The sequence below is a fragment of the Oratosquilla oratoria genome, chromosome 1 (assembly GCF_046742065.1).
Source record: "Oratosquilla oratoria isolate Oo_2021 chromosome 1, ASM4674206v1, whole genome shotgun sequence".
Lineage (NCBI taxonomy): Eukaryota > Metazoa > Arthropoda > Malacostraca > Stomatopoda > Squillidae > Oratosquilla > Oratosquilla oratoria.
Genome location: NC_134777.1, coordinates 1,717,769 through 1,742,768, shown reverse-complemented (window position 1 = coordinate 1,742,768; position 25,000 = coordinate 1,717,769). Strand labels below are relative to the sequence as shown.

Here is a 25,000-nt window from a genome sequence, read left to right as displayed (position 1 = left end):
TAGACATTATATATTGATAACAACTATTGTAACCATTACTGACCATCACCTACCACGCACATGATCCACATGCATGCGACAGAGCACTCGCATTCAGCGAGACTCCCCTCTTGCTGACTTTACTTTCCCAGAACAAACATCTTACCACAGCACCTAACGCAGCAGAATTGAGACAAACAAGATATCGCCACACGAAGATGTCTAGTGTCACCAAAGAAACCCATTAAACCCCCTTTATCATACCTGCCCCTATTATATTACCAATAAGCTAACATATATATAACATATCTAACCATACCCACCAACTATACGACTAATCCCGTAAGTAGAAATTAAGACAATGCCTTAAAATGTACAAGACTAACACCTTCACTTACGACATTCCATTAACCCCCTATATTAAGCGACGATAATGTAACCACTACAGGAGAGCTGGACAGGTCAAGAGCCTGCCAGCAAGAGCTGGCCAGGTCAAGTGCCTACCAGACACAGGTGTGCCCGAGCTCAAGGCCCGGCACTTATTGTATTTTCCCCAAAGGGCCCATATATAGTTTGTTATATTTCAAACCAGATTCTGTTGTCATAAATAAATAGAAGAAACTCCTGTTTTGTAGCTTATCTTGCCCGCATTAAGTCCACCTTATGTAACCACAACAATAGCCGGGGTTACACTATACAGTATTGTTTCTAAAGATATATGACGCCATTTAAGCACAAACCTGAATGATCTTATATTTGTTGAGTGGGTGCACTAGTAAGCTGTACACCAACTTTGATGTAATCATACAATATATCAGTAAATATTGATAACAGTGATAATTTAAGGCCTGTCTTGACTAGTGTCAGTCAATTGTATTCATTGTAGAACCATCTTTCAGTAACAGGTTAGAAAAACTTCAGACAAACTATACTTAACAGCTTTTCACCAACATTAGCCCGATTTAACGCGTTTTATCATCGTTTATAGGTACTATTGCAATTTTTTACGTGCACATCTCGTGCCCATACACTGCGATGGTCGCGTAAATGTTTGTCGTGTTGCTTGTTGTCCATGACGCTTTATATTCTAATCTTGTGATTCATCATGGTCTTGGATCACGTGTTGGACTCGTGATCGATAGTTACTAACCTCCCCGGATGAGAGCTCAGAGCTCGTATGACCAATCTATGGGTAATACTGTGACCTTACACGCACGCACACACCCAACTCTCCACCCATTTGAGTTGAAGTAACACCCCGCAGCGCAGCGGGAGTCAAACCCGGACCGCCGTAGTGGCAGGCGAGAATTCTAACCACAGCGCTATGAGGTGTGTAAACAGCGCCACGAGGTGTGCTTCATGCGGCATGTTTAGTTAGATAATAGTTTACTTTCCTCTGATCAACACCAAATTATTTTATTGGACTCAGAAGAAACTGTTTGCAATCAAGGATTAATACATATCATGAGAATTACACGGACCCCTTTGGAATAGGCTGTTGGTAAACAGGTATACCAATTTTCCGAATGCCTTTCTGGGTAATCAGAAGCACCAACATTTCCCAAGATGCCTCACCCATTTTCTGAATGCCGTTATTATCGTTTGAGTAGAATCTTCTCAGATTCTGAATCTTGGTATACATGACGTTGTTTCTTGTTTGTCTTTATTTCTTTGGTGAATTCTCGCATGAGTTTTGTTTTTTTATCCGTGTTTACACAGTTCCAACATTCCAGTTTCGTTTCGCAATTCAAATATTTTTTTCTCTTTTTTTTTCAGTGACTGATGTTTACACACATTTTTTCTTTTGTCTATTCTGCCTACAGGGATAATGAGATTTTTGTACAATCTTGAATTTTATTTCTTGTGTACAAAAGATAGCTTTTGATAAGGATCATCATACACTCACGGTTGCTTCTTTCATTCCCTTGGGGTTGCCACAAATATTAAAGTAAAGGAGCCACCAGGTACAGAAGGGGTTGAAGGACATATTGAGAAATCACATGATGGCAAGACTTCTGTGGTCTGCAGACAAAAACTGCATATTTTTTTTCTAAAATAATTTACGAATATAGATAATCGAAACATGCTATGGGCTCTAGTCAGTGACTTTTGGCTTCTATGTGATGCAAGGTGTCCACCAATCACAACATTTCTTTGTAATTGATACGAGTAAATATAATAGCCATCAATACTTGGCAAGTATATACTTCCTTTGCTTGTCTCGAATTATTTCGTAGTAGAATAGGTTGTGGGGCTCAGTCGCGTGTATCTCTGTGAAAAGGGATTTATATATAATTACTAGTTCTTTATGGCAAGTAAAATTTGTTTAGCATATTTACCTTAGGTACATTTTTTCTATGGAGCGCAATATTGGTACTTGAGGCCACATTGATTGTAAATTGTGCATATTTATTTATATATTTAGCTGTAGTTAATATATTCATTTGAAACTTAAAGTTAACATGATTCTAAATGATTGTGCCACATTGTTGTTTTATTTTTGTATTACGAGCTATACAGATAATTTTGGGCGCTTCTGATGATAGTGGTTTCTGTTAAGCAGCCAATAGTGTTCATATATTTATTATATCAGTAGTAACCAACGCTTCTCTCCATTTGGTAAAGACATTAGAAAATTAAATATTAATTTTGTGAATTATAATACATCAGTGTAATAGATATTTTGGCAAATGTTCAGTTTCACCCATGGGCGGAAATAAAAAACAAAATATACCTTGCTACAGGCAAATATGCTGATGAACAAAGTCGGCAGCATAGGATCGGGACACCATCTTGTCGTCTGTCAATTGTTTGTAGTGCCCACTCCAGGTGACGTTAACAAGCGGTGCTGGAACTGAAATCCATGTATTCCTTCAAGCTACAAGAACATTGTATATCCCGCAATATGAGAGAGTGGTTGAAAACCCCGCCAACATCTCTCACGACGACGACAACAAGGATGATCCGGATGACATTTAATTTGCAGGTAATGATTTATTAAACACAGGTTAGGTTAGGTTAGACGAATTTATCATCCTTTCATCTATCATAACAAACATGGCGTACCATTCGTCCGGCGCGACTTCGTTACTTGCGAAATCTGTTTTAGCAACTTTTTTTTCCCCTGCCCACAAAATTGCATAATACGTTGATACATTATAATTTACAAAATTGATAATTAATTTTCTATTGCTATATTGCACCCATGGGCGAAACTGAACATTTACCGATATTTTTCTTGGCGGAAATCAATATCAGAAAACGTTGCTAAAAGCTATGTAGAAACTAAGTTGCGTCAACTCCTTTACTCTTTAAACACCATCTTTGTTTTGATAGATTCGGAGGTTGGAGACGACGACCTGATGACCTCTAGAATTACAGGTCTTTACTAAATGTAGGTTAGGTTAGGTAGTTAGGTTGGTAGGTCAGGCTAGAATACACGAATGTATCATATTTAAATTTCTTCGTCCTCGCCTCTACCAAAACAAAGATGGCGTCTAAAGTAGTCAAAGCGATTGATTATAGCTGTTAGCAACTTTTTCTATTATTGATTTCCGCCATGAATAACGCATATTACATTAATGTATTATAATTTAACAAATTATTTTATTTTTTATTGCTATATCGCGTAGGTGTGCACTTTTAAAAATTTACCTCTGTAATTATGTTTAAATGACTTGGTCTGTAGGGATGTCACTCAAATACCTAAACTATTTATTGCATCAAACAAGTCGTCATATTGAATGATAAATGATGAAGTAAAGATAATATTTTCCTATAATAATTAAGAATTTGGTTCTTAGAGACAGACTCTTAGAAATATCCATGATTGCAGATGACATAATAAAAGTGGCAATACACTAAGCTACCATGCTACTTTCTTTTGTTACTTCGTTTGAATAGTAACGACTTCGGTTACAGTATTCTAGACTCCGTAAGAATATTTCAACAATGTGTTTAACATTCATATAGGTTTAACTTTTCTTAGTTCGCCATTCAGCATCTTACTAATTGACGCAAGTGTAATTTGAGGTTTGAAAAATTGAAAAACAAAAGATCGTAACCAAAGTCGTTTCTACTCGAACGATGTAGCATGCTACCGTGAAATACTTAGTGTGCTGCCACCTTAACACTGGTGACTATTCCAGGTTAGTGGAAGTCGTGTGTTTGGATAACTGTAGTAGTTAATTGAATATTGGAAACGTCACTTCACAAATACAATCCTGGTGTACGTTCTGCGAGTTAGGCTGTTACAGCAGATACGGTTACTCTGGTTCTTTCATTTGATATATGGTGTACATTTACTTATGAAATACGTCGTTATAGATGAGACGGACCGTATTACGAAATGGTCATTTTTTTTCTTCAAATTAGCCAATTGTTAACGGACAACCTAGCAGTTCTCTAGTTCTGTTCCGCTCAGAAACTGTTTGATCTCTGTGATTTAATTAATAACCGACTAATTAGGATTCTTTGAGGTATCAGCAGCCTCATATATTGGTCATTGTCGCAAGTTTTTCTTTGATAGATTCTACCCCGTCACATCAAATGAAAACTCTATATGAAACCTAGATTCTAATTTAGCTTAGCGGCCGTAAGGTCTTGCATAACTCACCATCCCACTTCCTCGCGATTCTCGTATAGTAATAGAAAATTAAAGGTAAATCTTTAGTTTCGGCCATGGGAGGAATATAGCAATAGAAAATTAAATATCAATTTTTTAAATTAAAATGTATCAACGTAATATGCAATTTTGTGTGCGGAAATGAAAAACAAAAAAGGTGCTAAAACAGATTTCTTAAGTAACGAAGTCGTGTACGACGAATGGTACGCCATGTTTATGGTAGATGCCGACCTCGAAGAAATGAAAAGATGATAAATTCGTCTAAGGTAAACTAAACTAACCTAACCTAACCTGTGTTTGATAAATCATTACCTGCAAATTAGATGTCATCCGGCTCGTCCTCGTTGTCGTCGTCGTGAGAGACGTTGGCGGGCTTTTCAACCACTCTCTCAGCTTGCGGAGTATACAAATTAATATTTAATTTTCTATTGCTATATTCCTCCCATGGTCGAAACTAAAGATTTACCGGTTAGTTTAATTTAGTTTACCTTAGACGAATTTATCATCCTTTCATTTCTTCGACGTCGGCATCTACCATAAATATGGCGTTCTTATCCTATGCTACCAACTTTGTTCATTAGCATATTTAGCTTGTAGCAAGGTATTTTTATTTTCATTTACGCACATAAAATTGCATATTACGTTGATACATTTTAATTTACAAAATTAATATTTAATTTTCTATTGCTATATTCCTCCCATGGTCGAAACTAAAGTTTTACCAAGAAAGTTATTAATTAAAAGCTATACATAAACAAACGTAGGCGCTTCGACTGTTTGAGACGCCATCTTCGTTTTGGTACATGCGGAGGTCCAAGAAATTAAAGTATGATGAATTTGTCCATTCTAGCCTAACTTAACCTAACCAAACCTACCTATCTAACATATCTACCTAATCTTTCCTGCATTAAGTAATGCGGTACCTGTAATTCTAGCGGTCGTCAGGGTGGTCGTTGTCGTCTTCGACCGCCGAATCTATCAAAACAAAGATGGCGTCTAAAGGAATCGATGCAACTTCGTTCGCTTGTGCATAACTTTAGCAACGTTTTCTTTTATTGATTTCCTCGATATATATATATATATATATATATATATATATATATATATATATATATATATATATTACATTGATGGATTGTAATTTACAAAATCAATATTTAATTTTCTAATACTATATTGTGTAGGTGTGCACTTCTAAAAAAAAGTACCATGAGAAGCCCATGGTTGGGCTAACTCGTCGGCTGCAGCAAGCCGCTGTTTTTTAGGCCGATGTTGGGTCACCTCACCGCTTGGCAAGGGCTGTCGGGAACCAACGCAGGAAGCCCGCAGTAGTGGTCAGAAGCTAGAAATCGAATTTGGTATGAAAAAAAAATACAGGTATTTTACTAGATTTCGCAGGTCTTGGTGTGTGCAGAGCTGGAACTTGTAAAGACCTACGTTAGCCAGATTCACCAGCCAATAACAGAGCAAATGATTGTGGTTTTTACGGTGAGCTATTTTTCTTTCTTCATTAAAGAATGAAAATAAAATGTAGAATTGTACAAGATCGTTCATTTGGATTTTTGAAATGTTATAATTACAAATTTCTAATTAATTTGTTCATTTTGCAGTAATTAGGCAAACTTGAAACGCTAATTAGATTACATATTGCAGAATTTCCCCTTGAACAACGAAAACATGCACGATTCTGAGAACGAGGTGTGAGGAATTGAGTTCTCATTTGTCATGCAATACCTCGTCATTGATCATTTATGGTAATGTACTACTATACATTTTATGGATAAAATATTATCTTGAATGCACTGTGATCGTAGATATGGACATGAGAAACAGTCAAATTGTTTGGATAGTATTCCAAGTCTATTTTTATATCGTGACAGACTACACTTTGTAGATCGTATTTACTCTTGAGCAAATTTCCAGTGCTTCTATTCTTATGGAAACTTCGCACCGTTGCAAAGAATCTACATGGACTTTGGTCTGGTTAACTCCAGACTATTGTATTCCGGCCAAGAATGTGTGGGGTTAGGGATTGGGAGGGGGGTAACCTGATTTCCCTTTACGTGAATGACGCCATGCGACACATTGGGTTTCTTTCTCGTGGCAAGAAAACCACTGGTCGATTCCCTATGGTTGTCAGTGTCTGTCACTTGCCTCATCTGGCAGAGAGCATGGGGCACAAATAACTGCATCGGCGACGCGAGGTGGTGAGGGGAGGCAAAGAGAGTCGGGGTGCGGTGGGGAAGACGAGAGGCGGGTGGACGAGGAGGGGTCAATAGGCAGGGGGAGGAGGGAGGTGAGGAGGTTGGGTGATTAGAGCATTTTTATGAACGAGATGAGTGATCATCCATCCCTCACCTCGTAAGTGCCATGAATGAAAATCTGGCTAAAGCCAAAAAATTATGGGAGAAGTTACACCCAGTACTGAAAGTGTTGGTGTAGGTCCCTTCTGTACCATGGGGGTCATCATGGAGAACAGAACAATTTGGTGGAAGCCAGAATAAAGGAAAAGGTGACTCATGATTTGGTGGGGCTTAATTGGAATAGTCTGTAATCCCATTACTACAAAGGCAATACCATGGTGATGAAGAGAGCCTTTGGGTGGAATAGGATTAAAAGTGAGGAAGCATTCACTGCGGAAGGATTTAACATACAAATGAATGCCAAGAACTGCCCTCCTGGGAGCCTCGTGCAATTGAACAGAATTGCTCTTCCCAATTTCAGGTCAAATTAGTTTTCTGGCCTGTCCGTATTTCGACAGATCCCAAACATTTCCAATTTGATTTTGGTCTTCGATTACAAATTTGGTTTTCTTTAGGGGAGAAAGTCAGTTCAGCTCTTTAAATATCGTGGGTGACTTCTTTATAAGTGTGGTTCTGACTGATGCTGGATGGTTTTTATCAATTATTTGAGGGCAGGATCTCTCTGAAAGGTTTTCAAGATTCTGCCTTCGGAAGGGGTGAAGACTTTCTAGAAAAATCTTTTAATAGTTCTGATGGTGGACGATGTTCTTTATCTGGTAGGAGCCGTATTTCCACAGTTAAAAGGCTAACCTCTATTTGAAAAAAGTCATGTAATTGTGGTCATCATTTAATCCTTTGTTCCAAACCTATCCTCTTTCAGAGGCAAATGTTTAGTTAAAAAATCGAACAGAAACGAGACAAGATAAATGCATTTTCTTTTCTTTTTTGTGGAAATTGCTGCTGGCGTCGGAAATAATGGAATTTGATTAAAGCTTGATTACATCCACTTCGTTGGTGGTAAACTGACGGCAGCGGGAAAAGTGACATCCTATGCGAAAGAACTTGGATATATATATATTTTTTTTCATTCTCCTCCCTGACCAAAAGCTTGAATGAACAATATATCCAAGTCTCTTAATCAAACACTCACCAACCGCCACTTATGCAGACGTTTGGGCCCAGGACATAAGCACATTTCGGAAATTGGTGGTGTTTTATGTCCTGGGTTAATTCTCAAAGTGGGTTTATGTCCTGGGCCCAAACGTCTGCACAAGTGGCGGTTGGTGAGTGTTGGAAAAAGAAACCTAGGTCTATAGTGTACTGCGTATACTTATAAATTCCCTCTAGGAGCTGTTTATGGGACTCCCACCCATTTGCCTCTAACAAAATACGCCCTAACTTAAGCAGATGCAGCTGTCAGTCTGCCCAAAATATGTACACTAAATTTAATCTTATTTCAATTAAGAAGACTTAATTGATTGTCATCTCAAATTTCAATGAAAGGAAAATCCAAAACCCCGCAGTGGCTGGCAAAAGTCTCTGGACCCTCCCAGGGATCTCTTTGAAAATAAGGTTTGTACTGTTTTTTGTGGAACAGTTTCTGTCAACGGTTGAGAGTGGTAGGAGAAGGGTAGTTGCCGGTTGTCAGCTTTACAGTACATGTGTGAAAAACTGGAAGAAATGCAGTTTAAGGTGGAAATATTGGGAAGAATAATTTCCATATTCTCCTTCCATCTAGCATCCACTAAAACGTATCCCGTATTCCTCCTCCCCCTCCTCCCTCCAACATGCCCACATTCCTCCTCCTCCTCCTCCTCCATCCTCCTCCTCCCCTCCTCCTCCCCCTCCTCCTCCCCCTCCTCCCTCCAACATGCCCACATTTCTCCTCCTCCTCCTCCTCCTCCTCCTCCTCCTCCTCCTCCTCCTCCTCCTCCTCCATCCTCCTCCTCCTCCTCCTCCATCCTCCTCCTCCTCCTCCTCCTCCATCCTCCTCCTCCTCCTCCTCCTCCTCCTCCTCCTCCTCCATCCTCCTCCTCCTCCATCCTCCTCCATCCTCCATCCCCCACCCCCATCCCCCATCCTCTATCGCTACTATGTCCTCGTCGTCCCCTCCTCCCTCGACCTCCTTTTTTTTACTCCTCTTCCTTTTCTTCCTCTTCCTCCTCTTCCTCTTCCTCCTCTTTCTCCTCTTTCTCCCCTTCCCCTTCACCTTCCCCTTCCCCTTCCCCTTCACCTTCCCCTTCACCTTCACCTTCCCCTTCACCTTCCTCTTCACCTTCCTCTTCACCTTCCTCTTCACCTTCCTCTTCACCTTCCTCTTCACCTTCCTCTTCACCTTCCTCTTCCTATTCTTCCTCCTCTTCTTCCTCCTTTTCCTCTTTCTCCTCTTCCTCCTCTTCCTCTTCCTCCTCTTCCTCTTCCTTCTCTTCCTCCTCTTTCTCTTCCTCTTCCTTCTCTTCTCCCTCCTCTTCCTCCTCTTCCTCCTCTTCCTCTTCCTTCTCTTCTCCCTCCTCTTCCTCCTCTTCCTCCTCTTCCTCCTCTTCCTCTTCCTTCTCTTCTCCCTCCTCTTCCTCCTCTTCTTCCTCCTCATCTTCCTCTTCCTCCTCTTCTTCCTCCTCCTTCCTCTTCCACCTTTTCCTCCTCCTCTTCCTCCTCCACTTCGTGCTTTTCCTCTTCCACTTCCTCCTCTTCCTCCTCCTTTTCCTCCTCCACTTCCTCCTCTTCCTCCTCCTTTTCCGTCATCTTCCCTCCTCAGTCGTCACCTTCTCCCTCCTCCTCTTCCTCCTCCACTTTGTGCTCTTCCTCCTCCACTTCCTCCTCTTCCTCCTCCTCCTCCACTTCTTCCTTCCTCCTCCTCCTCCACTTCTTCCTTCCTCCTCCTCCTCCACTTCTTCCTTCCTCCTCCTCCTCCACTTCTTCCTTCCTCCTCCTCCTCCGTCATCTTCCCTCCTCAGTATTCACCTTCTCCCTCCTCCGGCTCCTGCTCCTCCTGCTGCTGCTGCTGCTGCTCCTCCTCCTCCTCCTCCTCCTCCTCCTCCTCTCTCGTCCCCCCTCCCCTCCAAACCCCCCTCGTCTCCTCCTTCCCTCCCCCCTCGTCTCCTCCTTCCCTCCCCCCTCGTCTCCTCCTTCCCTCCCCCCTCGTCTCCTCCTTCCCTCCCCCCTCGTCTCCTCCTTCCCTCCCCCCTCGTCTCCTCCTTCCCTCCCCCTCGTCTCCTCCTTCCCTCCCCCCTCGTCTCCTCCTTCCCTCCCCCCTCGTCTCCTCCTTCCCTCCCCCTCGTCACCCCTCCCCCTCGTCACCCCTACCCCTCGTCACCCCTACCCGTCGTCACCCCTCCCCCTCGTCACCCCTCCCCCTCGTCACACCCCACCCCCTCGTCACCCCTCCCCCTCGTCACCCCTCCCCCTCGTCACCCCCTCCCCCTCGTCTCCCCTCCCCCCTCGTCACCCCTCCCCCCTCGTCACCCCTCCCCCCTCGTCACCCCTCCCCTCGTCACCCCTCCCCCCTCGTCCCCTCCCCCCTCGTCCCCTCCCCCCTCGTCCCCCCTCCCCTCGTCCCCCCTCCCCCTCCCCCTCGTCCCCCCTCCCCCTTGTCCCCCCTACCCTCCCCCTCATCCCCCCTCCCCCTCGTCACCCCTCCCCCTCGTCACCCCTCCCCCACGACACCCCCCCCCCTCGTCACCCCTCCCCCCTCGTCACCCTTCCCCCCTCGTCACCCCTCGTCACCCCTCCCCCTCGTGACCCCTCCCCCCTCGTCACCCCTGCCCCTCGTCACCCCTCCCCCCTCGTCATCCCTCACCCTCGTCTCCCCTCCACCCTCGTCACCCCACCCCCCTCGTCACCCCTCTCCCCTCGTCACCCCTCTCTCCCCTCGTCACCCCTCTCTCCCCTCGTCACCCCTCTCCCCTCGTCACCCCTCTCTCCCCTCGTCACCCCTCTCTCCCCTCGTCACCCCTTTCTCCCCTCGTCACCCCTCCCCCCTCGTCACCCCTCGTCACCCCCTCGTCACCCCTCCCCCTCGTCACCCCTCCACCTCGTCACCCCTCCCCCACGTCACCCCTCTCCCCTCGTCACCCCTCTCCCCTCGTCAAACCCTCTCCCCTCGTCACCCCTCTCCCCTCGTCACCCCTCTCCCCTCGTCACCCCTCCCCCCTCGTCACCCCTCGTCACCCCTCCCCCCTCGTCACCCCTCCCCCCTCGTCACCCGTCCTCCCCCCTCGTCACCCGTCACCCCTCGTCACCCCTCCCCCCTCGTCACCCCTCCCCCCCCTCGTCACCCCTCCCCCCTCGTCACCCCTCCCCCCTCCTCACCCGCTCCCCCCTCGTCACCCCCCCCCCCCCTCGTCACCCCCCCTCCCCCCTCGTCACCCCTCCCCCCTCGTCACCCCTCCCCCCTCGTCACCCCTCCCCCCTAGTCACCCCTCCCCCCACGTCCTCCGTCCCCCCTCGTCCCCCCGCCCCCCGCGTCCCCCCGCCCCCCTCGTCACCCGTCCCCCCACGTCACCCCTCGTCACCCCTCGTCTCCCCTCCCCCCTCGTCACCCCTACCCCTCGTCACCCCTCCCCCCACGTCTCCCCTCCCCCTCGTCACTTATCCCCCCCTCGTCACCCCTCCCCCCTCGTCACCCCTCCCCCCTCGTCACCCCTCCCCCTCGTCACCCCTCCCCCTCGTCACCCCTCCCCCCTCGTCACCCCTCCCCTCTTCGTCACCCCCTCCCCTCTTCGTCACCCCCTTCCCTCTTCGTCACCCTCTCCCCTCTTCGTCACCCCCTTCCCTCTTCGTCACCCTCTCCCCTCTTCGTCACCCCCTCCCCCCTCGGTACCCCTCCCCCCTCGTTACCCCTCCCCCCTCGTTACCCCTCCCCCACGTTACCCCTCCCCCTCGTTTCCCCTCCCCCTCGTTACCCCTCCCCCCTCGTTACCCCTCCCCCCTCGTTACCCCTCCCCCCTCGTTACCCCTCCCCCCTCGACACCCCATCCCCTCGTCAACCCTACCTCATCCCCCCTCCTACCTCATCCCCCTCGTCACCCCTCCCCCTCCCTTTCGTCACCTCTCCCCTCGTCACCTCCTCTCCCCTCGTCACCTCCCCCTCGTCACCTCCCCCTCGTCACCTCCCCCTCGTCACCCCTCTCCCCCTCGTCACTCCTCTCCCCCTCGTCACTCCTCTCCCCCTCGTCACTCCTCTCCCCCTCGTCACTCCTCTCCCCCTCGTCACTCCTCTCCCCCTCGTCACTCCTCTCCCCCTCGTCACTCCTCTCCCCCTCGTCACTCCTCTCCCCCTCGTCACTCCTCTCCCCCTCGTCACTCCTCTCCCCCTCGTCACTCCTCACTCCTCTCCCCTCGTCACTCCTCTCCCCCTCGTCACTCCTCTCCCCCTCGTCACTCCTCTCCCCCTCGTCACTCCTCTCCCCCTCGTCACCCTCCGCTCCCCCCCGTCACTCCTCGCCCCCACCTCACTCCCCTCCCCCCCCACACTCCTCTCCCCCTCGTCACTCCTCTCCCCCTCGTCACTCCTCTCCCCCTCGTCACTCCTCTCCCCCTCGTCACTCCTCTCCCCCTCGTCACTCCTCTCCCCCTCGTCACTCCTCTCCCCCTCGTCACTCCTCTCCCCCTCGTCACTCCTCTCCCCCTCGTCACTCCTCTCCCCTCGTCTCTCCTCCCCTCGTTACTGCCTCTCCCCTCGTCACTCCTCTCCCCTCGTCACTCCTCTCCCCTCGTCACTCCTCTCCCCCTCGTCACCCCTCACCCCTCGTCACCCCTCACCCCTCGTTACCCTCCCCCTCGTTTCCCCTCCCCCCTCGTTCCCCCTCCCCCTCGTTACCCCTCCCCCCTCGTAACCCCTCCCCCCTCGTTATCCCTCCCCCCTCGTCACCCCCTCGTCACCCCTCCCCGTCAACCCCCGTCACCCCCCTCGTCACCCCTCCCCGTCAACCCCCGTCACCCCCTCGTCACCCCTCCACGTCAACCCCCGTCACCCCCCTCGTCACCCCCCTCGTCACCCCCCTCGTCACCCCCCTCGTTATCCCTCCCCCCTCGTCACCCCCTCGTCACCCCCCTCGTCACTCCTCTCCCCCTCGTCACTCCTCTCCACTCTCCCCCTCGTCACTCCTCTCCACCTCGTCACTCCTCTCCCCACCGTCACTCCTCTTCCCCTCGTCACTCCTCTTCCCCCTCGTCACTCTCCTCTTCCCCCTCGTCACTCCTCTTCCCCTCGTTACCCTCCCCCCTCGTTACCCCCTCCCCCCCTCGTTACCCCTCCCCCCTCGTCACCCCTCCCCCTCGTCTCCTCCTTCCCTCCCCCTCGTCTCCTCCTTCCCTCCACCTCATCACCCCTGCCCCTCCTCACACCCTCCCCCTTCCCCCTCGTCACCCCTCCCCCTCGTCACCCCTCCCCCTCGTCACCCCTCCCCCTCGTCACCCCTCCCCCTCGTCACCCCTCCCCCTCGTCACCCCTCCCCCTCGTCACCCCTCCCCCTCGTCACCCCTCCCCCTCGTCACCCCTCCCCCTCGTCACCCCTCCCCTCGTCACCCCGCCCCCTCGTCACCTCTCCCCCCTCGTCACCCCTCCCCCTCGTCACCCCTCCCCCTCGTCACCCCTCCCCCTCGTCACCCCTCCCCCCTCGTCAACCCTCCCCCCTCGTCACCCCTCCCCCCTCGTCACCCCTCCCCCTCGTCACCCCTCCCCCTCGTCACCCCTCCCCCTCGTCCCCCCTCCCCCTCGTCCCCCTCCCCCCCCTCGTCCCCCCTCCCCCCCTCGTCCTCCCCTCCCCCCCTCGTCCTCCCCTCCCCCCCTCGTCCCCACTCCCACCTCGTCCCCACTCCCACCTCGTCCCCCCTCCCCCCTCGTCACCCCCCTCCCCCCCCTCCCCCCTCCCCCCTCGTCCACTCACCCCCCTCCCCCCTCCTCCCCCCTCCCCCCCTCGTCACCCCTCCCCCCTCGTCACCCCTCCCCCTCGTCACCCCTCCCCCCTCGTCACCCCTCCCCCTCGTCACCCCCTCCCCCTCGTCACCCCCCTCCCCCTTCGTCACCCCTCGTCACCCCTCCCCCCTCGTCACCCCCCTCCCCCCTCGTCACCCCCTCCCCCCTCGTCACCCCTCCCCCCTCGTCACCCCCCTCCCCCCTCGTCACCCCTCCCCCCCCTCGTCACCCCTCCCCCCTCGTCACCCCACCCCCCTCGTCACCCCACCCCCCTCTTCACCCCACCCCCCTCTTCACCCCTCTTCACCCCTCTCCCCTCGTCACCCCTCTCCCCTCGTCACCCCTCTCCCCTCGTCACCCCTCTCCCCTCGTCACCCCTCCCCCCTCGTCACCCCTCGTCACCCCTCGTCACCCCTCGTCACCCCTCGTCACTCCTCGTCACTCCTCTTCCCTCGTTACCCCTCGTCACCCCCTCTCCCCTCGTCACCCCTCTCCCCTCGTCACCCCTCCCCCCTCGTCACCCCACTCCCCTCGTCACCCCTCTCCCCTCGTCACCCATCTCCCCTCGTCACCCCTCTCCCCTCGTCACCCATCTCCCCTCGTCACCCATCCCCCCTGTTCCCCCCTCCCCCCTCGTCACCCCTCCCCCCTCGTCACCCCTCCCCCCTCGTCACCCCTCCCCCCTCGTCTCCCCTCCACCCTCGTCACCCCTCCCCCCTCGTCACCCCTCCCCCTCGTCACCCCTCCCCCCTCGTCACCCCTCCCCCCTCGTCACCCCTCCCCCCTCGTCACCCCTCCCCCCTCGTCACCCCTCACCCTCGTCACCCCTCCCCCTCGTCACCCCTCCCCTCTTCGTCACCCCCTCCCCCTCGTCACCCCCTCCCCTCTTCGACACCCCCTCCCCTCTTCGTCACCCCCTCCCCTCTTCGTCACCCCCCCTCCCCTCTTCGTCACCCCCTCCCCTCTTCGTCACCCCCCTCCCCCCTCGTCACCCCCTCCCCTCTTCGTCACCCCCTCCCCCTCGTCACCCCCTCCCCCCTCGTTACCCCCTCCCCCTCGTTACCCCTCCCCCTCGTTACCCCTCCCCCTCGTTACCCCTCCCCCCTCGTTACCCCCTCCCCCTCGTTACCCCCCCTCCCCCCTCGTCACCCCTCCCCCCTCGTCACCCCATCCCCTCGTCAACCCAACCTCATCCCCCCTCCTACCTCATCCCCCTCGTCACCCCTCCCCCTCCCTTTCGTCACCTCCCCCCTCGTCACCGCCCCCCTCGTCACTCCTCGCCCCCTCGTCACTCCTCGCCCCCGCGTCACTCCTCTCCCCTCCCCCTCGTCACCCCTCCCCCTCGTCACTCCTCTCCCCCTCGTCACTCCTCTCCCCCTCGTCACTCCTCTCCCCCTCGTCACTCCTCTCCCCCTCGTCACTCCTCTCCCCCTCGTCACTCCTCTTCCCCTCGTCACTCCTCTCCCCCTCGTCACTCCTCTCCCCTCGTTACCCCTCCCCCCTCGTTACCCCTCCCCCTCGTTACCCCTCCCCCCTCGTAACCCCTCCCCCCTCGTTACCCCCTCCCCCCCTCGTTACCCTCCCCCCTCGTTACCCCCTCCCCCTCGTTACCCCTCCCCCTCGTTATCCCTCCCCCCTCGTCACCCCTCGTCACCCCTCCCCGTCAACCCCCGTCACCCCCTCGTCACCCCTCCCCGTCAACCCCCGTCACCCCCCTCGTCACCCCCCTCGTCACTCCTCTCCCCCTCGTCACTCCTCTCCACTCTCCCCCTCGTCACTCCTCTCCACCTCGTCACTCCTCTTCCCCTCGTCACTCCTCTTCCCCTCGTCACTCCTCTTCCCCTCGTCACTCCTCTCCCCATCGTCACTCCTCTTCCCCTCGTCACCCCTCCCCCTCGTCACCCCTCCCCCTCGTCACCCCTCCCCCTCGTCACCCCTCCCCCCTCGTCACCCCTCCCCCTCGTCACCCCCCCCCCTCGTCACCCCTCCCCCTCGTCACCCCCTCCCCCTCGTCACCCCCTCCCCCCTTCCACCCTCCACACCGTCACCTCCCCCTCGTCACCCCTCCCCCTCGTCACCCCTCCCCCTCGTCACCCCTCCCCCTCCTCCCCCCTCCCCCTCGACACCCCTCCCCCTCGTCACCCCTCCCCCTCGTCACCCCTCCCCCCTCGTCACCCCTCCCCCCTCGTCACCCCTCCCCCCTCGTCCCCCCTCCCCCCTCGTCACCCCTCCCCCCTCGTCACCCGTCACCCCTCGTCACCCCTCGTCACCCCTCGTCACCCCTCGTCACCCCTCGTCACCCCTCCCCCCGCGTCACCCCTCCCCCCTCGTCACCCCTCCCCCCTCGTCACCCCTCACCCCTCGTCACCCCTCCCCCCTCGTCACCCCTCCCCCCTCGTCACCCCTCCCCCCTCGTCACCCCTCCCCCCTCGTCACCCCTCCCCCTCGTCACCCCTCCCCCCCTCGTCACCCCTCCCCCCTCGTCACCCCTCCCCCCTCGTCACCCCTCCCCCCTCGTCACCCCTCCCCCCTCGTCACCTCCCCCCTCGTCACCCCTGCCCCCTCGTCACCCCTCCCCCCACCCCCCCCCTCGTCACCTCACGTCACCCCTCCCCCCCCTCGTCACCTCTCGTCACCCCTCCCCCCTCGTCACCTCTCGTCACCCCTCCCCTCGTCACCCCCCCCCCCCCCTCGTCGCCCCCCCTCTTCACCCCTCCCCCTCGTCACCCCTCCCTCCCCCCTCGTCACCTCTCGTCACCCCTCCCCCCCTCGTCACCCCCCTCCCCCCTTGGCACACCTCCCCCTCGTCACCTCCTCGTCACACCTCCCCCCTCGTCACCCCTCCCCCCTCGTCACCCCTCCCCCCTCGTCACCCCTCCCCCCTCGTCACCCTTCATCCCTCGTCACCCCTCGTCACCCCTCGACACCCCTCGTCACCCCTCCCCCCTCGTCACCCCTCGTCACCCCTCCCCCTCGTCACCCCTCGTCACCCCTCCCCCCTCGTCACCCCTCGTCACCCCTCGTCACCCCTCTTCACACCCTCGTCACCCCTCGTCACCCCGCGTCACCCCGCGTCACCCCTCGTCACCCCTCGTCACCCCCTCGTCACCCTCGTCACCCCTCGTCACCCCTCTTCACCCCTCCCCCCGCGTCACCCCTCGTCACCCCTCGTCACCTCTCGTCACCTCTCGTCACCCCTCCCCCCTCGTCACCTCTCGTCACCCCTCCCCCCTCGTCACCTCTCGTCACCCCTCCCCCCTCGTCACCTCCTCGTCACCCCCTCCCCCCTCGTCACCCCCTCCCCCCTCGTCACCCCTCCCCCCTCGTCACCTCTCGTCACCCCTCCCCCCTCGTCACCCCTCCCCCCTCGTCACCCCTCCCCCCTCGTCACCCCCTCCCCCCTCGTCACCCCTCCCCCCCTCGTCACCCCTCCCCCTCGTCACCCCTCCCCCCTCGTCACCCCCCTCCCCCTCGTCACCTCTCGTCACCCCTCCCCCTCGTCACCCCTCCCCCCCTCGTCACCCCCCTCCCCCCTCGTCACCCCCCTCCCCCCTCGTCAGTCCCTCCCCCCCTCGTCACCCCTCCCCCTCCTCACCTCTCCCCCCTCGTCACCCCTCCCCCTCTACACCACCCCCCCCTCGTCACCCTTCATCCCTCGTCACCCCTCGTCACCCTTTCCCCCCTCGACACCCCTCGTCACCCCTCCCCCCTCGTCACCCCTCGTCACCCCTCGTCACTCCTCTTCCCTCGTTACCCCTCGTCACCCCTCCCCCTCGTCACCCCTCGTCACCCCCTCCCCCTCGTCACCCCTCGTCACCCCTCGTCACCCCTCGTCACCCCGCGTCACCCCTCGTCACCCATCGTCACCCCTCTTCACCCCTCGTCACCCCGCGTCACCCCTCGTCACCCTTCTTCACCCCTCGTCACCCCGCGTCACCCCTCGTCACCCCTCGTCACCCTTCGTCACCCCTCTTCACCCCTCGTCACCCCGCGTCACCCCTCGTCACCCCTCTTCACCCCCTCCCCCCGCGTCACCCCTCGTCAACCCCTCTTCACACCTCCCCCCGCGTCACACCCTCCCCTCTCGTCACCCCTCCCCCCCTCGTCACCCAACCCCCCACGTCACCCCCCACCCCCCTCGTCACCCCCTCCCCCCTGTCCCCCCTCCCCCCTCGTCACCCCTCCCCCCTCGTCACCCGTCACCCCTCACCCCTCCCCCCTCACCCCTCACCCCTCACTCGTCACCCCTCACCCCTCACTCGTCACCCCTCACCCCTCACTCGTCACCCCTCACCCCTCACTCGTCACCCCTCACCCCTCACTCGTCACCCCTCACTCGTCACCCCTCCCCCCTCGTCACCCCTCCCCCCTCGTCACCCCTCCCCCCTCGTCACCCCTCCCCCCTCGTCACCCCTCCCCCCTCGTCACCCCTCCCCCCTCGTCACCCCTCCCCCCTCGTCACCCCTCCCCCCTCGTCACCCCTCCCCCCTCGTCACCCCTCGTCACCCCCTCCCCTCGTCACCCCCCCCCTCGTCACCCCTCCCCCCTCGTCACCCCCTCCCCCCTCGTCACCCCTCCCCCCCTCGTCACCCCCCTTCCCCCCTCGTCACCCCTCACCCCTCGTCACCCCTCCCCCCTCGTCACCCCTCCCCCCTCGTCACCCCCTCGCCCTCGTCACCCCTCCCCCCCCCTCGTCACCCCTCGCCCTCGTCACCCCTCCCCCTCGTCACCCCTCCCCCTCGTCACCCCTCCCCTCGTCACTCCTCTCCCCTCGTCACCCCTCCCCCCTCGTCACCCCTCCCCCCTCGTCACCCCTCCCCCCTCGTCACCCCTCCCCCTCGTCACCCCTCCCCCTCGTCACCCCCTCCCCCCTCGTCACCCCTCCACCCCCCTCGTCACCCCCCTCCCCCCTCGTCACCCTCCCCCCTCGTCACCCCTCCCCCCCCGGCACCCCGCCCCCCTCGTCACCCCGCCCCCCTCGTCACCCCTCCCCCCTCGTCCCCCTCCCCCCTCCTCACCCCTCCCCCCTCGTCACCCCTCCCCCCTCGTCACCCCTCCCCCCTCGTCACCCCTCCCCCCTCGTCACCCCTCCCCCTCGTCACCCCTCCCCCTCGTCACCCCTCCCCCTCGTCACCCCTCCCCCCTCGTCACCCCTCCACCCTCGTCACCCCTCCACCCTCGTAACCCCTCCACCATCGTAACCCCTCCACCCTGTGACCCCCGCCCCCTCGTCACCCCTCCACCCTCGTCACCCCTCCACCCTCGTCACCCCTCCACCTTCGTCACCCCTCCACCTTCGTCACCCCTCCACCCTCGTCACCCCTCCACCCTCGTCACCCTTCCCCCTCGTCACCCCTCCCCCTCGTCACCCCTCCCCCTCGTCACCCCTCCCCCTCGTCACACCCTCCCCCCTCGTCACACACCCTCCCCCTTCCCCCTCGTCACCCCTCCCCCTCGGCACCCCTCCCCCTCGTCACCCCTCCCCCTCGTCTCCCCCTCCCCCTCGTCACACCCTCCCCCTCGTCACACCCTCCCCCTCGTCACACCCTCCCCCTCGTCACACCCTCCCCCTTCCCCCTCGTCACACCCTCCCCCTCGTCACACCCTCCCCCTCGTCACACCCTCCCCCTTCCCCCTCGTCACACCCTCCCCCTTCCCCCTCATCACACCCTCCCCCTTCCCCCTCGTCACACCCTCCCCCTTCCCCCTCGTCACACCCTCCCCCTTCCCCCTCGTCACACCCTCCCCCTTCCCCCTCGTCACACCCTCCCCCTTCCCCCTCGTCACACCCTCCCCCTTCCCCCTCGTCACACCCTCCCCCTTCCCCCTCGTCACACCCTCCCCCTTCCCCCTCGTCACACCCTCCTCCCTTTTCCCCCTCGTCACACCCTCCCTTTCCCCCTCGTCACAAACCCTCCCCCCTCCCCCTCGTCACACCCTCCTCCTTCCCCCTCGTCACACCCTCCTCCTTCCCCCTCGTCACACCCTCCTCCTTCCCCCTCGTCACACCCTCCTCCTTCCCCCTCGTCACACCCTCCTCCTTCCCCCTCGTCACACCCTCCCCCTTCCCCCTCGTCACCCCTCCCCCTCGTCACCCCTCCCCCTCGTCACCCCTCCCCCTCGTCACCCCTCCCCCTCGTCACCCCTCCCCCTCGTCACACCCTCCCCCAACCCCCACGTCACACCCACCCCCCAACCCCCACGTCACACCCTCCTCCCCCTACCCCCTCGTCACACACCCTCCCCCTACCCTCTCGTCACACCCTCCCCCTACCCCCTCGTCACACCCTCCCCCCCACCCCCCTCGTCACACCCTCCCCCTACCCCCTCGTCCACACCCTCCCCCTACCCCCTCGTCACACACCCTCCCCCTACCCCCCTCCACACACCCTCCCCCTAGCCCCTCGTCACACCCTCCCCCTACCCCCTCGTCACACCCTCCCCCTACCCCCTCGTCACACCCTCCCCCTACCCCCTCGTCACACCCTCCCCCTACCCCCTCGTCACACCCTCCCCCTACCCCCTCGTCACACCCTCCCCCTACCCCCTCGTCACACCCTCCCCCTACCCCCCCTCGTCACTCCCTCCCCCTACCCCCTCGTCACTCACTCCCCCCTACCCCCTCGTCACTCCCTCCCCCTACCCCCTCGTCTCTCCCCCCCCCTACCCCCTCGTCACACCCTCCCCCTACCCCCTCGTCACACCCTCCCCCTACCCCCTCGTCACACCCTCCCCCCTACCCCCTCGTCACACCACCCTCCCCCTACCCCCCTCGTCACACCCCTCCCCCTACCCCCTCGTCACACCCTCCCCCTACCCCCCTCGTCACAACCCTCCCCCTACCCCCTCGTCACAAACCCTCCCCCTACCCCCCTCGTCACACCCTCCCCCTACCCCCTCGTCACACCCACCCCCAACCCCCCTCGTCACACACCCTCCCCCAACCCCCTCGTCACACCCCTCCCCCTACCCCCTCGTCACACCCTCCCCCAACCCCCCTCGTCACACCCTCCCCCTACCCCCTACGTCACACCCTCCCCCCTACCCCCTCGTCACACACCCTCCCCCTACCCCCTCCACTCCCGCTCCCCCTACCCCCTCGTCACACCCTCCCCCTACCCCCTCGTCACACCCTCCCCCTACCCCCTCGTCACACCCTCCCCCTACCCCCTCGTCACACCCTCCCCCTACCCCCTCGTCACACCCTCCCCCTACCCCCTCGTCACACCCTCCCCCTACCCCCTCGTCACACCCTCCCCCTACCCCCTCGTCACACCCTCCCCCTACCCCCTCGTCACTACCCTCCCCCTACCCCCTCGTCACTCACTCCCCCCTACCCCCTCGTCACCCCCTCCTCCGTCCCCCTCGTCCGACCCTCCCCCTACCCCCTCGTCACACCCTCCCCCTACCCCCTCGTCACACCCTCCCCCTACCCCCTCGTCACACCCTCCCCCTACCCCCTCGTCACACCCTCCCCCTTCTCCCTCGTCACACCCTCCCCCTTCTCCCTCGTCACACCCTCCCCATTTCCCTTGTCACACCCTCCTCCTTCCCCTCGTCACACCCTCCTCTTTCCCCCTCGTCACACCCTCCTCCTTCCCCCTCGTCACATCCTCCCCATTCCCCCTCGTCACACCCTCCTCCTTCCCCCTCGTCACATCCTCCCCATTCCCCCTCGTCACATCCTCCCCATTCCCCCTCGTCACATCCTCCCCATTCCCCCTCGTCACCACCTTACCACCTCTCTCTTCCCCCTCGTCACCACCTTACCACCTCTCTCTTCCCCCTCGTCACCACCTTACCACCTCTCTCTTCCCCCTCGTCACCACCTTACCACCTCTCTCTTCCCCCTCGTCACCACCTAACCACCACCTCTCTCTTCCCCTAGTCACCACCTTACCACCTCTCTCTTCCCCCTCGTCACCACCTTACCATCTCTCTCTTCCCCCTCGTCACCACCTTACCACCTCTCTCTTCCCCCTCGTCACTCCCTCCCCATTCCCCCACGTCACACCCTCCTCCTTCCCCCTCGTCACACCCTCCTCCTTCCCCCTCGTCACACCCTCCTCCTTCCCCCTCGTCACATCCTCCCCATTCCCCCTCGTCACCACCGTACCACGTCCCTCTTCCCCCTCGTCACTCCCTCCCCATTTCCCCTCGTCACACCCTCCTCCTTCCCCCTCGTCACACCCTCCTCCTTCCCCCTCGTCACACCCTCCACATTCCCCCTCGTCACACCCTCCCCCTTCTCCTCGTCACCTCCTTTCTTTTCCCCCATCGTCACCCCCTCCCCCTTCCCCTCGTCACTCCCTCTCTTTTCCCCCAACGTCACATCCTCTCCCTTCCCCCCGTCAAACTCTCCTCCTTCCCCCTCGTCACTCCCTCCCCCTTCTCCCTCGTCACTCCCTCCCCCTTCTCCTTCGTCACTCCCTCCCCCTTCTCCCTCGTCACTCCCTCCCCCTTCTCCCTCGTCACGACCTCCCCCTTCGCCCTCGTCTCACCCTCCCCCTTCTCCCTCGTCACTCCCTCCCCCTTCTCCCTCGTCACTCCCTCCCCCTTCTCCCTCGTCACTCCCTCCCCCTTCTCCCTCGTCACTCCCTCCCCCTTCTCCCTCGTCACGTCCTCCCTCTTCCCCCTCGTCACCACCTCCCTCTTCCCCCTCATCACGACCTCCCCATTCCCCCTCGTCACCACCTCCCCATTCCCCCTCGTCACCACCTCCCCATTCCCACTCGTCACCACCTCCCCATTCCCACTCGTCACCACCTCCCTCTTCCCCCGAGACACCCTCTCCCCATTCCCCCTCCCCATTCCCCCTCATCACTTCCTCCCCCTTACCTCCCTCCTTGTCACCCTCTCCTTGTCAGCCCCTCCCCGTCACCCCCTCCTCGTCACCCCCCTCCTCGTCACCCCCCTCCTCGTCACCCCCCTACTCGTCACCCCCCTTCTCGTCACCCCCCTCCTCGTCACCCCTCCCCCTCCTCGTCACCCCCCTCCTCGTCACCCCCCTCCTCGTCACCCCCCTCCTCGTCACCCCCCTCCTCGTCACCCCCTCCTCGTCACCCCCCTCCTCGTCACCCCCTCCTCGTCACCCCCCTCCTCGTCACCCCCCTCCTCGTCACCCCCCTTCTCGTCACCCCCCTCCTCGTCACCCCCCTCCTCGTCACCCCCTCCTCGTCACCCCCTCCTCGTCACCCCCCTCCTCGTCAACCTTCACTCTCTCCCCTCGTCTATCCCCTCCTCGTCAACCTTCACCCTCTTCCCTCATCACTCCACTCCTCGTCAACCTTCACCCGCTCCCCTCATCCCTCCTCTCCTCTTCAACCTTTACCCTCTCCCCTCGTCACTCCCTTCCTCGTCAACCTTCACCTTCTACCCTCGTCTCTCCCTTCCTCATCAGCCTTCACCCTCTCCCCTCGTCACTCCCTTCCTCGTCAACCTTCACCCTCTCCCCTCGTTAACCTTCACCCTCTCCCCTCGTCAACCTTCACCCTCTCCCCTCGTCAACCTTCACCCTCTCCCCTCGTCAACCTTCACCCTCTCCCCTCGTCAACCTTCACCCTCTCCCCTCGTCAACCTTCACCCTCTCCCCTCGTCAACCTTCACCCTCTCCCCTCGTCAACCTTCACCCTCTCCCCTCGTCAACCTTCACCCTCTCCCCTCGTCAACCTTCACCCTCTCCCCTCGTCAACCTTCACCCTCTCCCCTCGTCAACCTTCACCCTCTCCCCTCGTCAACCTTCACCCTCTCCCCTCGTCAACCTTCACCCTCTCCCCTCGTCAACCTTCACCCTCTCCCCTCGTCAACCTTCACCCTCTCCCCTCGTCAACCTTCACCCTCTCCCCTCGTCAACCTTCACCCTCTCCCCTCGTCAACCTTCACCCTCTCCCCTCGTCAACCTTCACCCTCTCCCCTCGTCAACCTTCACCCTCTCCCCTCGTCAACCTTCACCCTCTCCCCTCGTCAACCTTCACCCTCTCCCCTCGTCAACCTTCACCCTCTCCCCTCGTCAACCTTCACCCTCTCCCCTCGTCAACCTTCACCCTCTCCCCTCGTCAACCTTCACCCTCTCCCCTCGTCAACCTTCACCCTCTCCCCTCGTCAACCTTCACCCTCTCCCCTCGTCAACCTTCACCCTCTCCCCTCGTCAACCTTCACCCTCTCCCCTCGTCAACCTTCACCCTCTCCCCTCGTCAACCTTCACCCTCTCCCCTCGTCAACCTTCACCCTCTCCCCCTCGTCAACCTTCACCCTCTCCCCTCGTCAACCTTCACCCTCTCCCCTCGTCAACCTTCACCCTCTCCCCTCGTCAACCTTCACCCTCTCCCCTCGTCACTCCCTCGTCAACCTTCACCCCCTCTCCTCGTCACTCCCTCGTCAACCTTCACCCCCTCCCCTCGTCACTCTCTTCCTCCCCTCGTCACTCTCTTCCTCCCCTCGTCACTCTCTTCCTCCCCTCGTCACTCTCTTCCTCCCCTCGTCACTCTCTTCCTCCCCTCGTCACTCTCTTCCTCGTCAACCTTGACCCTCTCCCCCCGTCACTCCCCTCCTCTTCAACCTTTATCTTTTTCCCTCGTCACTCCCTCGTCAACCTTCACTTTCTCCCCTCGTCATTCCCCTCCTTGTCAACCTTCACCCTTTTTCCTCGTCATTCCCCTCCTTGTCAACCTTCACCCTCACCCCCTCTTCTGACCCCCTTCTCCCTTATCATCCCTTTCTCCCCTCCTCCCATTTTGTCACCCTCTCCTCCCCCCTCGCCACACCCTCCTCCCTCATCAACCCCCTCCTGATCCCCCTCCTCCTCCTATTAGTGCCATAGTCAGCTTTAATATCCAATCTGAAACAATGAGCGGTAAAGTTTAATCTTCGCTAATTCTTCTCGGCAAATCACTGTACACGTGGAATGCATTCTGTAATCATTTTATAATTCCATACTATTTGTTCAACGTGGTTCCCCAACAATGTATTTCTGGGTGTGATAACAAGAACCCTGACTATTTCCTTCTCTTCAATGGCTGACGTGTTGATTGTTTTGTACGAAGGTTGGCTTTTGATTGCTTCTTGCTTTCCATATCAAAGTAGTTCGAACTTGCTGTCGTTGAAACTCGTGTCATTCTCCTCCGCCCCATGCGTGAAGATAGTATTGTGATCGTATTATAATGTTGATATCTATTATCTCGCGCTGTATTCTGATATCACCCTCAAATGATCTTGAATCAGACTTTATTCAAAGTGCCG

At 57.7% G+C, this 25,000-nt stretch overlaps 1 long non-coding RNA gene across 1 annotated transcript in view; it reads left to right on the top strand.

Moving 5' to 3' along the window:
- Nucleotides 1-5,952: 5,952 nt before the first annotated feature.
- LOC143031777 (uncharacterized) overlaps nt 5,953-25,000 on the top strand; it is a 130,963-nt gene continuing 111,915 nt past the window's right edge. Inside the window, exons 1-2 of the long non-coding RNA XR_012967032.1 lie at nt 5,953-6,091; nt 6,257-6,357. This is a non-coding gene — a long non-coding RNA (uncharacterized LOC143031777). The remainder of the gene's footprint in view (nt 6,092-6,256; nt 6,358-25,000) is intronic.